At 42.3% G+C, this 12669-nt stretch overlaps 1 protein-coding gene across 1 annotated transcript in view; it reads left to right on the forward strand.

Moving 5' to 3' along the window:
- Positions 1-3923: 3923 nt before the first annotated feature.
- RASGRP3 (RAS guanyl releasing protein 3) overlaps positions 3924-12669 on the forward strand; it is a 101593-nt gene continuing 92847 nt past the window's right edge. The window contains exon 1 of the mRNA XM_014460577.2: positions 3924-4176. The gene's annotated coding sequence lies outside the window, so the exon portion shown is untranslated. The remainder of the gene's footprint in view (positions 4177-12669) is intronic.

Raw genomic sequence — 12669 nt, forward strand, 5'->3', positions numbered from 1 at the left:
AGAGTGGCCGCCAAAGCAATAAATTTTACTCTGCGATGGGTAAATCAGTTTCACTGCCACACTCTTTCCCATGCTGCCTTCCTCCTTCTGTCTAAATGTTGTGCAAAAATAAGGTAATGTTGGCACCAGTACTCTTGGAGCCCCTGGTAGCCTCCGTCTGCCTTCAGACGTGTGCCATGCACCGTCCCTGCAATGATCTGTTTTCTTTTCTGAAGATTTTCCTCCCAGTGATGGATTTACTTCCTCCTGCCTCCAACAGTGATGAGCTTCACAGCCCACCTTATGGTGGAGTCCAAAGGCTTTCCAAAAGGGACACACAACTGGCAGAAACAGCAAAATGAGGGTGCTCATGCTTCAAAATTAATAAAGCTTTTACCACAACACCAATTAAAATGTCCTTTAATTACTATGACACAAGATTTAAGACTTGACAGAATTGAAAAAGCTCTGGGCATTTATTATGGGAGAGTCTCAAGATTCTTTTTCTCCCCATTGCATGGAAACTCGTGCTGTTTTATTTTAGGTGCATGGCAAAGTGACAGAATGCCAATAGAGACCAAAGTCAAATACAACAAAGGCAGTCTGGCTAGATTTTCCAACTAAACTTTACCAAGGTCTAGATTATCACCTAGACCGTCCACACTTTGTGAACAAAGATAAAGTAGCATTAAAAACTAGGGGCCCAGTGCATGAATTCGTGCATCTTGAAAGGAACCGAGAGGTTGCAGTGGGCACAGGGGCGGGTCTTGGTCCATCCTCCGCATCCCCACCCTGCCCCTCCCACCATGCCCTGTTGCTCCCCCACCCCCAGTTCCATGTCAGCCAGCCCACTCCTGCCACCACTGCTCCCATGTGCTGATGGTGCTGGCCTTGCTCACACCTGCTGACGGTGCAGAGCAGGAACAATTGGGGCCGGCACCAGTAGCGGGTGGAAGTGGGGCCAGTGCCGTCAGCAGGTGCGAGCGGTGGCTGCTGCCCCAAACACCCCTCAGGAGCAGGGAGAGGAGAAGCCCTCAGGGGCATTCGGGGCTGGCAGCCACTGCTTGCACCCATTCACGGCACCGAGCGATCGGGACTGGTACCAGGCACTGGCAGTGGGTGCAAGCGGCAGCTCTGGCGCCTGCAGCAGGTGTGAGCACTGGATGGGACCATGCATGTGGGAGCGAAGAATTTTCAGTAACCACCAGAGGCTTGCCCCGATGACAGTGACCGGTGCCCCGCCTTGGTCTGGCGCCCCCGCTCACCTGCTCCACCTTCCTGCCACAGACGACGCCCACCATGTTCCTCACGCGCCCCCTGGTGGTCAGTGCACATCATAGCGACCGGTTCGGTTGTTCCGCCGTTCAGTCTATTTGCATATTAGGGTTTTATATAGATAGATACCTACAAGGCATACAGGTTCAGATACCTACAGTGCATTCAGCTCATTTAAGTATTAACATATAGGCTTTTTTTGGTGTGTGCTTTTGAGGACTTTTGCTTGGATCTCCTCTATGTTGTATATGTACATTTCAATTCTTTGTAGGTGGCTGCAATTTTAAAAATCTATTTTCCTCCAGTTGCAGAAGCAAAATAGTTAAAGAAAGCTGCATAGTACCTTTCCTCACAAAGCCTTTGACCTTTTCCCTTAGTGCCTTTTGAGCGAGTCTGTCATTAGTTTTAGATTAAGAGTGCAGAGCCTTTCTGTTTTCATAGATGTTTTAGTGCTTCGTTTCTACCCATGGGCTATAGAGGGAGCTTGTGAAGTTGTCCTTTTTGAGGAGTGAAATATGTCCCCACAAAAGAGAAGGAATATTTCCAGAGAACAGTGAAAGCCTGGTCAATGCTCTTGGAGTTTCTTAGACGTGTTCATTCTTCTCACACGAGAGCATGGTTTGCTCCTAGAGACATATGACCCCATTGCCAGCCCATGTCAACTCATGTACCTTTTAGCCACTCAGTCTCTGCAGCTGTTATATCCCGACAGTCACGGACTTCCCGCTTCCTTTCTGCTGGTACAAGGAGGTCACTCACTCCTCTCCCTGTGTCTCTCTGTCTCTCTCTTTCAGAAATGTTTTCCTCCCCATCTGTGCCCGGGATGTAGAGAGTCTTGCTTGTCCCTCCCCAGCTCTGGCTGAGCTCATTGTTTCTAATACACAGGGCTTTGCACGGCGGCTACAGATGGACAAGAAATGGCTGGTCAGAAAACAAATTACTGAGAAAGAATAGGGAGTGGGACGTTATGTTTGCCTCTAGAGACTTTTAATTTAATTTCTTCATGTTTTGCTTGAGTTAGCCTTATTTCAGGCAACTTGTAATTTTCAAATACACATATATTGGTAAAGTTGGCTTCGAATTTAGCCACTTATATCATGACTCCCCCACAGTGAGCGCTCCTTTGTCTCGCCCTTAAATCTCCTCCGTTTGTTCTGTCCACTGCTCTTTGCCTTGCCGCGGGTTGCTTCTCCGAAGTCATTGTGAAATGAGCGTGTTTTCTTCACCGTATGTGTAAAAACTCTCCTGGCTGCCTCAGTAGGAGTCACCAGCCTAAAAAGCACTCAAAACTTTTCTTTATTCTTACATTTTAAAAAAAATCAGTGGTCTCAAATCCTTTTTAGAAGGTGGGATATAAATACAGACTAAACAAAACAATTCCATAGACCAGTGGTTCTTATAACTTAGGGAGCAACAGAATCACCTGGAGTTAAAATCCACACTGCTGGGCCCCTCACCAGAGATTCTGATCAAAGTGCTGCTGGTGGGTGAACGTCACTTAGAGTAGCCCCTCCATCCAAGAAATTCTCTAGCTATTGCTTCTCAAAATCTTACCCCAGTGTAAAGAGCAGCTTGGTGATAAGCACTAAGTGTAGGATGATCCGTAGCCATGTAATAAATAGATCTCTAATAGAACCATATGAAGTAATAACATTTTTTTAAAATTCTGTCTTGAAAATTAACGTTTTAAAGCACACACAGTATAGAAATTAAAAGAGCACAAAGTCTGCGTATCACAACCTAAACTATGCCTCCATCCCAGACCTGCACCCCTGCCCCTTCGCAGAATCAGCCATGTTAAAGCCTCTTGTTAGAGTACGTGTACTTAATGTTTTGAGAGAAGAATTGACCTCCAAATAGCTAATGCCAGTTTACACTTCCATCCCCTACTATATAAATGCTTATTTCTCTCCACTTCAACGGTATCAGACAATATCCAAACTGTTACCTGCCAGCCTGAAATGTGAGAAATGACATCTAGTTTTTATTTCCATGTGTGTTGCAATTATGAGAAGTTAAACAACATTGAGTGGCAAGACTGTGGACAATCTTTTAGTTTAGCGCAGATGAATGACCGGTTTATAAATTCAAGCTCATAATTTCTTTTAAGCAAAAGGTCTGGTTTTCTTGTTCACCTGATGACTTCTTCCTTTTGTTGGACTTTGCCTCAAAGTCCTTCACCTCCTCTTGGAGGAAAAGAAGCAAATAGGGTATCGCCAGTTGTCCACCCTCTCCCTAATTTTCCCCGAGGAAATTCAATTTATATGACATTGCTCTGGGGAAAGAACGATTAGATATAGGTTTGTTCATGGTATTTTACATGGAACAATGATGTATCTCCAAACACAAGCTTTGCTTATGGTAAATGACAATTTATAGGGATGCCAAGCCTCGAAGAAATTAAAGAAAATTTTGAGAATGGCGCACATGCCACAGCTGAATTTCCCTTAGCTTGTTTATGGGTATTCACTTGAAAAACACACACACACATATGCACCTAACACTGCTTTTTGAAATCAGATGCGTTTCCTGCCTTCTTCTTTCCTCCCGACTCTTGCGACCAGTCTATTTATAGCCCAGGAAAGGAACAAGCTCCTCTGGAGGCAGGAAAACGAAGTTCAGAAAGAATAGGAGGAAGTGTGCCTGCCATTTAGCCAAACAACCTTTAATTCATTGAGCTCAAAGCTTAGCAGCTTCTGTCCTTGTTAGTTGTTAGGCGTAAACAGCTTGCAAATTGGATTTTTCCCCCTCTCCCTGTTTTCGAACTGGATTTGGGCAACGGAGATAATGACAGCATTTTAGAAGAGAGAACAGGAATCTCTAGGAGTTCAGACACGTGGGAGAGAATTGCTAAGGTTGGTGGAGAGCAAGAGGCGATTCAATAGAGATGAACTTTAAATGATCCCGCGTCGGGGAGGTAAGGTAAGTGTCGTTTTTAAGGCTGCCCATGGCTGTGTCTACATGCATATCATGAAGTGGGATAGTAGCTCCGGGCTGTGTATATGACCTGAGGGCAGGTCCTGATGCAACTTTTCACCGAGCTCTGCTTGTATCTCTGAAACAATGTAGATATCAGCCTCAGTTATGAAATCTGCCATTGTTAATAATAATAATACATGTTTTTTAAAGTGGTTGTTTCCTTAAGATAACTTTATCTGCACTCAGGTTTCCTTCATTTCGTTATTACTAGGGTGATAATGAGTAGTATAAGTAATTTCATTAAAGGTCTTTTTGAAAAATAATTTCTGGATATTTGCCTGCTTTTCTCTCTTTTTTGAAGTACTGATTAATAATCCATGCATCATTTCTTTGATCAGTACTGGTTTAGAATGTATTTACTGGGCCGTCAGGCATCAATGGTCAATGTTAGAAAAGTCATTGTAACCCAAATTTAAATTTTGTGTAAAATTAAGTGAAGACAAAGTTTGTCGGTTTTTAAGTACAAAGCTTCTGTCTCCTGGGCATCATTTTCAGACAAAGGTGAATCTTCTAGAAGCACAAACACAGCACTGAACAGGTCCAGTGATAGAATTTGTTCATGATAGATAATTACTGCCATTTAAGTTATTATTTCAAAACATTCATTCAGCATATGTTTTCTGAGGGACCTGAAAAACGCCACTGGGTTTGGAAGTGGGAAGGTCACAAGGGGATGGATGAAATCCAAGAGCAGTTGACATCACCGCAAAAACTTGAAAAGCTCCTAGGGACATTCCACATTCTTTCAACATTCCTTGACATCAAACAAGTGCGTTTGTTTAAAGGATGCACCGTATTTGCATCCACTGCTGATAGCATCCGCGTGTGTGCCCTGCAGAACTGGATTAATCTTACCTCAATGTCGAACAATGGGATAAGGTTCTGGTGGTCGATTGGAAAGGAAGAACAGAAGGAAGTAGGTTGCTGGTGTTTGGCTTTTCCCAGTTTGAGGTTGGTTATGTTTAGAATCTGTCGCAAGAAGATAGCAAAGCTAGAAGCCGGGAAAGCTGAGCCAGCCAGATTGCAACTGGCGCAGGAGGCCAAGGCTTGGTCTGTGGATTTCATTGGCTGTTCTCTCTCCTGGGAGACCATCAGGGTTATTTTTTTTCTGATTAGAAAATTATAATTCATCCCATGGAAACTGTGGCAAAGTCTAATATTCTTGAATAGAAAGGGCAATATTTTTTAGTTGAACTTAGGTTGTGAAAAATAGAGGGAAATAAAATTAATCTAGACAAATACGATGAATCTGAAGAGTCAAATAGAACAAAGTCTTAGCATTTATTTCCAGGACACTCTGGTGCTGCAAAGTCAATTCTGAATTCATTTTATTATTTCCGCAAAGTGAAATCCAAGGTAACCCAATTAATTGTCGCTCCGTGTGGGTCTAGTGATAGAGTCCTTGCCTACAGTGACCCTGTTAACACTGAAGTCCTTCCACTCACCGTTTCAAAGCAACTTTCTCGCTGGACACATTTGTGTGTTTACATTACGAGAATAAAAATGTTTTAAACACTATTGAAGATGTAAGTAGATAAAATTATGTTATACGTTTTATTCTAAGATTATATTTTTCTCACTTTTAGAAATGTTATTGTCAGTTATTGGTTTCTGGATGTCCATAGCTACTTATACATATATTCATGAAATGCCAATTATTTAAATAGACTTCTTGGGAATTACTTAATAGTTTCACAGATTTCTTGATGTAGTTTGAAACTCCTAAGAATATTTTACGTTATTAGAGTTTGGTCATTTGGGGGAAAACTGCCAATGTTTTTTAGCTTCTCTATCAATTAAATAGAAATGTATTTCCTGGATTCCAGCATTACTGCTGTCATCACTATGTGTTTACAGGTTACAGATCACACAGTATAGCCACCCTGGCCCTCACATTTAAATATATGAGTGTGAGGGGATAGTGTGAAGTGGTGAGAAATTTAGATGTTAGCAAATGAATCCACAATTTGTCTGGTGTGTTGGAGTGGGGTGTAAGGAGAAACACGCCTAGGTCAGGCAGCCATACCTGCCTGGCCTGATGCTGTGTGGGGAGAGGGAGTCGCATATTGATTTTCGTGCCTAGAAGCACCTTACATCCAGATTAATGGCCTCTGCAGGTTTTTCTGCTGTGCTCTCAGCCCTTCACATTCTATAGTACAGGTCAGAAGCAGCACCATACAACCAAACCATGTTTATTAAATCCTCCTACTTATAATACAATCTCTGCCTGAGATAAACTTAACGTTTACTTGGAGAAAGAGAATTACAGAGGACACAAATGGAACCAAATGAATGAGGTAGAGAAGGAGTGCCAGATAAGAAAGGCTCCATCCAGGCAGGCTTCATGGAGGTCTGAGGCTGAGCTGGGCCTGGAAGGGCAGAAGGAGATCTGATGGGTACAGCAAGACATAAGAGCTTCCAAGACAAGAATGGAGCTGTGTGGATGGGCAGAGAGAGGACTGTACTTGGGTTGCCAGGTGAAATACAGAATTCCCATTTAGATGTGATTTTTTTTTTTTTCAGATAAACAAGTACTTTTTTTTTTTAGTAAAAATCTGTCCTATTGCACAGGTGTGTATGAAGCCCATTGCATGGGACATACTTACACAAAATATTATTTGTTGTTTATCTGGTTCACATTCAGTTGGGTGTCTGTTTTTATTCCCTGAGCCTGGCAACCATTCCAGGGAACGGTACATCAACCAGCTCAACAGGAGCAGAGGCAATGAGCCTGTGGAGGAAGAGAGAGGCATCTGGAGGCGGTTGGGGTCAGACTGTGATGGGACTGTAATGCCAGACCAAGCAGTTTAGAATCTAATTCAAAGACACTGGGGAGCCACTGTGAAAAGGGAAATGACATCAATAAGATCTGCCCATTTGAGGCAGAACCTGGGGGCAAAGAGAGCAGGCCTCCAAGGCCTGGGTACTGGTGACAGCAGAGAGAAAGAAACCAGATGGAGACACATTAGAGAGCAAATCGACTTGTTTTGTAAACTAATTGAATATGCTTCTCGAAGGAGAGGAAGTGCTAGAGAGGATGGTATGTTTTATGTCCATTAGAAGGAATAGCCAATCAAAGAGACAGCAGCAGGCCAGGGAGTTAGTAAGAAAGATGAGGTTCCAGACATGTTCAGTTTGAGGCGACGATGGGATAATTAGGTAGAAATAATAAGTGCACAGATGGAAGTGGGGAACAGCTTAGGAGGGAATTGAGGACCAGAAATAATGACAGTGGCCGACATTGACTGAACGTTTACTGTGTGCCAAGCCTTCGGTAGCCATTCTGTTGTGTGATGCTCACTATCACCTATGAGCAGGTCTTCTTGCTGGCCACATTTTATAGATGAGAAAACAGAAGCTCAGAGAGGTTCTGTAACTTGTCCGTCCATGATTACCTAGTGAGGGAGAGACAGACGGAAAATGGAGCCCAGGTGTGTATGAGGTCAAAGCTCCTGTTCCTGCTGACTCCCACAGGGAATGTCGAGGACCAGCTCTGGATTCACTTTCTCCTGCAAAACTCTAAGCGCGCCAATTGCTCATGCTGTAACCCAGTTCTTAACAAGATGACTGGTCTTCAGTGCCTAACTGTGGCAGCCCTCAGCATTCTGCACCTTTTTGGTGAATCTCTCGGAGGAAAAGGGGATACTTTAAATACAGAGATTTTTCTTATTTATTTATTACCTAGATTGTTTTTCCCTTCAGTGCTTCAATTTCAATTTCTCCTTGTTTATCTGGTGAAATAAAGATCATGCTGAAGAGAAAACATAACCAAGAAGTGTTAAACTCCTCTCTCTCTGTCCCTGGCTGCCCTCTAGTGGCAGTATGAGGTAACGATGCTCAGCCCAGCCCAGGGACTGCACAGCCAGCCACTAGACACAAGTCCCTTAGGAAAGCAAGAAATCACAGAATCACTGCAGAATCATCTGTGGGCTCTTAAATGGTTTGGAGCCTGGTTGTGCTGGGAGATTCTGGTAAAAGACTTCGTGGAATTACATACACTCTTAACAGGTGGCTGAACCAAAGGACATTTTGCACAAGTCAGTTTGAGGTTTATCTTGAACATTGTAGTCATTAAAAGTATTTTACTTGTTGAGATCCAAGATGGCCATGGAGTAGGTGGAAGGTACACTCACCTCCTCCCAGGAACAAACTTGAATTACGCTAAAATATAGAACGATCAACCTGAATAACCAACTGAAGAGAAGTCTTATAAGCAAGGATTTACAGAAAAAGCCACCGGGAGACTAGTAGGAAGGGGGGGTGTGTGAAAAGGGCTGGCCTCACCCGGACAACTCCTTGAGACCCACAGGCAGCATCTGGCATTGGCCTGCACTGGAGTCCCTCCCAAGAGGCCGCAGAATCTACATACCCAGTGGCAGACTCCAGACCACATCAGAGCAGGACCCACTGAGCTCCAGAAGCCACACATTGCCCCTGCTCAGGCAAAATTTGCTTTGTGTGGTCAGCATCCACACAGTAGCTGGTACATGATGGCCGGGGCCATTCCCCATAGGCAGGCAGCCTAAAGGTTGACCCCATTTACAGAAGGGACCAACAGCAATCCAGACTCAACTCTAACAGGAAGGCTCACATAACCCATGGAAGGGACATTCCTGGAGCACCTTGCTTGGGTGATCAAAAGAATAAAATGGCAATAAATATATACCTATGAATAACCGCTTTAAATGTACATGCTCCAATCAAAAGACATACAGGGTAGCTGAATGGATGAGAAAACAAGACCCATATACTGGTATAGGCTGTCTACAAGAGACCTACCGCAGGACAAAAGACACATACAGACTGTAAGCGATGGAAAAAGATATTTCATGCAAATGAACATTTTGAGCTGGAAAAGCAATACTTATTTCTGACAAAATATACTTTAAAACAAAGGCTGTAGTAAGAGACAAAGAACGACACTGAATAATGATGAAGGGAGCAATCCAGCAAGAGGCTATACCCCTTGTAGGGATCTGTGCACCCAACCTAGGAGCACCTACACATACAAAGCAAATCTTGCTGGACATAAAGGGAGCGATTGACAGTACTATGGTCACAGTAGGGGATTCCAACACCTCATTGACGTCAATGGATAGATCTTCCAGACAGAAAGTCAACAAGGAAACAGTAGCCTTAAATGACATACTAGACCAGATGGATTTAACTGATACTTTTAGAGCATTTCACCCCAAAGCAGCAGAATACAGTATACATTCTTTTCAAGTGCACATGGAACATTTTCTAGGAAAAGTATTTCACTTGTTTATCTTGTTAGGAAGGTACATCTATCAAGTTTGGTTTTTAAACTTTTAATTCACACGTGTGTCTTTATTGTTAGGAAAATGTCCTAGACCTTTTATTCTAAATACTGAAAAATACATCATGTATGTTTTTGTAATAAGTGGATATCATTTAAGAATGTGTCCTAAGGAAATACTCATAGGTTGAAACAAAAATGCATGCAAAAGACTGTTTCTCTATTTGTAACAAATTTTGGACAAATATACAAAATAGGGAAATTGTTAAATAATATTTCATGATATGGAATTTTATATGGCCATTAAATTATATTAAAATAGTAAATGGCATTGGAAACTGTTGATGATAAATGTTAAGTGAAAAAGAAAAGGCAAAACATTATATACATGGTGTGATCTCGTCTTAAAAATTATATATGTACAGATGAAAAAGAGTTAAGAGCAAAAATTCATACAATGAAATGTTAACAATAGGAATCTCTGGTCAGTGGGGTAATGACGATTTTTATTTTTTACTTTGTCTCCAGGATAAGCTTGTCCTACTTTTGTTGTCAGGAACAAAAACCAGTTTGCTTTTTAAACGCGGAGAGCTAAGTCCCAGTGCTCTAACCTCTTGCTGTCATGGCTGACAATCACGTTTCTGCTCAGTCAGCCCCCTACACGGCCTCCTTGCCCTGGTAGAGAGCTGTATCCTGTTTGTGACAGCATAATTCATGGTAATGGAAAAAATGATGATGCGCTCGCCTGGCCTATGACTTCACTGTATTCATCGGCGACAGGAAACAAAGGCACACACTCTTTTTTCTTTTTCATAATTGTTTTAGTAATAATTGACAATTGGAGGAAATGAATGGCAGAAAACAATTATGGGTAGAAAAGATGGTCAGCAAATATCAGGCTGGAAAATGCCATGGAGCCGGTCTGCAGCAGTCCCGGAGCGGTACAAAGATGGCATTGTTTTGTTCTCAGCCTGCGCCTGCAATCACGGTTGTTTCCACCAGCAGTTACACAATTCTTTGCTGGCAGCAATGCCCCCCCCCCCAATATGTTTTTAATTCAGTAACCTGGTAAGCCCACACTGGGGATCTGGTACTGAATTTTTGATATACGTTAATATTCAGGGTTAATATGAACTCCCCGTGCTCGTGCCCAGTAATAATTCTCCTCTAATAATCACAAGCCACCTTTTGGCCATACATAGAGTCTTCAAAGTTTGATTTTTTCATTAAACTTTCGAAAAATTCCTGTTTCTATTTCCTGCAAAATGATTCCGAGTCTTCGTTTTAGCAGCAGCAGAGCAGGGAACAAACAACTAAAACTCAAAAGAAGTGGATCCGTGGTTCACTCCAGTGTCCATGCGGTGACATGAGCACAGTTAACGAGGGCTGAGATGGAGAGGAGGGTTGTGTTATCAACTAGGAAAGAGCTAAGAGAGGCCCGTATTACGTGCAGTCGGCAACGATTCCCTCTGACTTGTGTCCAAGACATTGAACTGTCCTGTCGGGGACTGCTACACTCCTCTGGAGGGGAGAACTGGCCAGACAGGGGCTACTTCGACCTTTATTCGAAGTCACACTCTCCTCTCATGAGCCTGATTTGGAGTAAAATTCTGCAGCAGCTCTGACTTCCGATCCTAAGGACACTCACTGGTCATGCTATTTATTGTGAAAGCCTCCAGACCAGGGCTGGCCAATAGAGATAGAATGAGAGCCACATAGGTGAGTTACCATATGTCAGTTTATATTTTCCAGCGGCCACATTAAAAAAATAAAAAGAAGAGGTAAAATTAATTTTAAGAATAGAATTTATTTAGCCAAGTATATCTGAAGCATTGTCATTTTAACATGTAATCAGTATAAGAGAGCATTGAGATATTTTGCATTATTTCTCCTGCAGCAAGTCTCCTGAAATCCAGCGTGTGTTTTACGATTACGACATATCTCAGTTGGCACAAGCCTCATTTCATGCGCTCAATAGCTCCAGATGCTCCATGGATCTTGTGTTGGACGGTTCAAATCTAAACAGAGGAGCTATAGTGCTGCCTGTTACATAACCGGCATTGGAGGATCAGGCTGTGAGATTTTCCTGTCCGTTCAGGACCCACAGTCCTCTCCGTTAGGATACATTCAGCGGCCACTCTCGTGGACATCAACCTAAGCTGAATAATTGAAAAGCAAGCAAAGGATTGGCAGTTTTTGAGTTTCCACTTAGAACAACCCAGCTGCTTATTTAGGTGCGCAACTATGGATTCCTCCATTGAGAATAAGAATAATAGAAGTTTTAAAAGGCTCCCAATTTTGAGATCGGGACTCTATGGCTGTAAGAAAGTTTATTTTATGCCATTTTCAAGTGAATGTAGGCACAGAAATAGATTACATTACACAGACTAAAATTAACTTCCAGGAAGCAATATAGACATTGTGCTCTTACCAATACATAAAAACTAGTACAAAGAAAGAAATCTTCAGCAATTCTCTCTCTCTCACACACACACGCACACTTCGAACAATGTGACCGCTTGCTGATGTCTTCTCTGCATTCTGCATTGTCTTGTTTGAAGGGTAGGAAGTATGCCTCAGTAATCTTGTGTAACTACTCTGCCCCGGGGACTCTCATGGCAGTCAGCTGGAGGATAAAGATAGCTCTGCGTGCTAAATATGGAGCGACAAAAATAGAACTGGTGGGAGTGGATACAACTAAAGGACGCGGAGCGTTCTTATGGCCCCGCCCAAGGCAGAGACCTGGACCAAGGACCCCTGAGGTGCCGGCAATGAGTCGCAGCCAACCGAAAGGATCATATTTTGGGTTCGTGTCTTACTCCAGCAGGGTTTGGTTATGAAGTTAGATGGAAAGCAATCAGAAAATTATAAAATCAAAATAAAAGTTAAAGACATTGAAACTATAAATAATGACCATGCATTGCATGATTTACAAATTGGTCATGCTCCAACAACTTGTTTTTAAGAATGTTCTTAGCCCTCTGCATTCACTTTTCATTTTTTTCCATAGAAACTAAGTCATAAATAGTGACTGGTATGTGTACCTAAAATACCATATACTTACAATAAAATTATTACAATGTATTCACAATGTATTATGTTAAATGATTCTTTATGAAATCATAATTCATCATAAACCTGTATTAAATTATTATAATGCATTTACAGCGAAATAT

Source organism: Myotis lucifugus, unplaced genomic scaffold (assembly GCF_000147115.1).
Source record: "Myotis lucifugus unplaced genomic scaffold, Myoluc2.0 scaffold_134, whole genome shotgun sequence".
Taxonomy (NCBI): Eukaryota; Metazoa; Chordata; class Mammalia; order Chiroptera; family Vespertilionidae; genus Myotis; species Myotis lucifugus.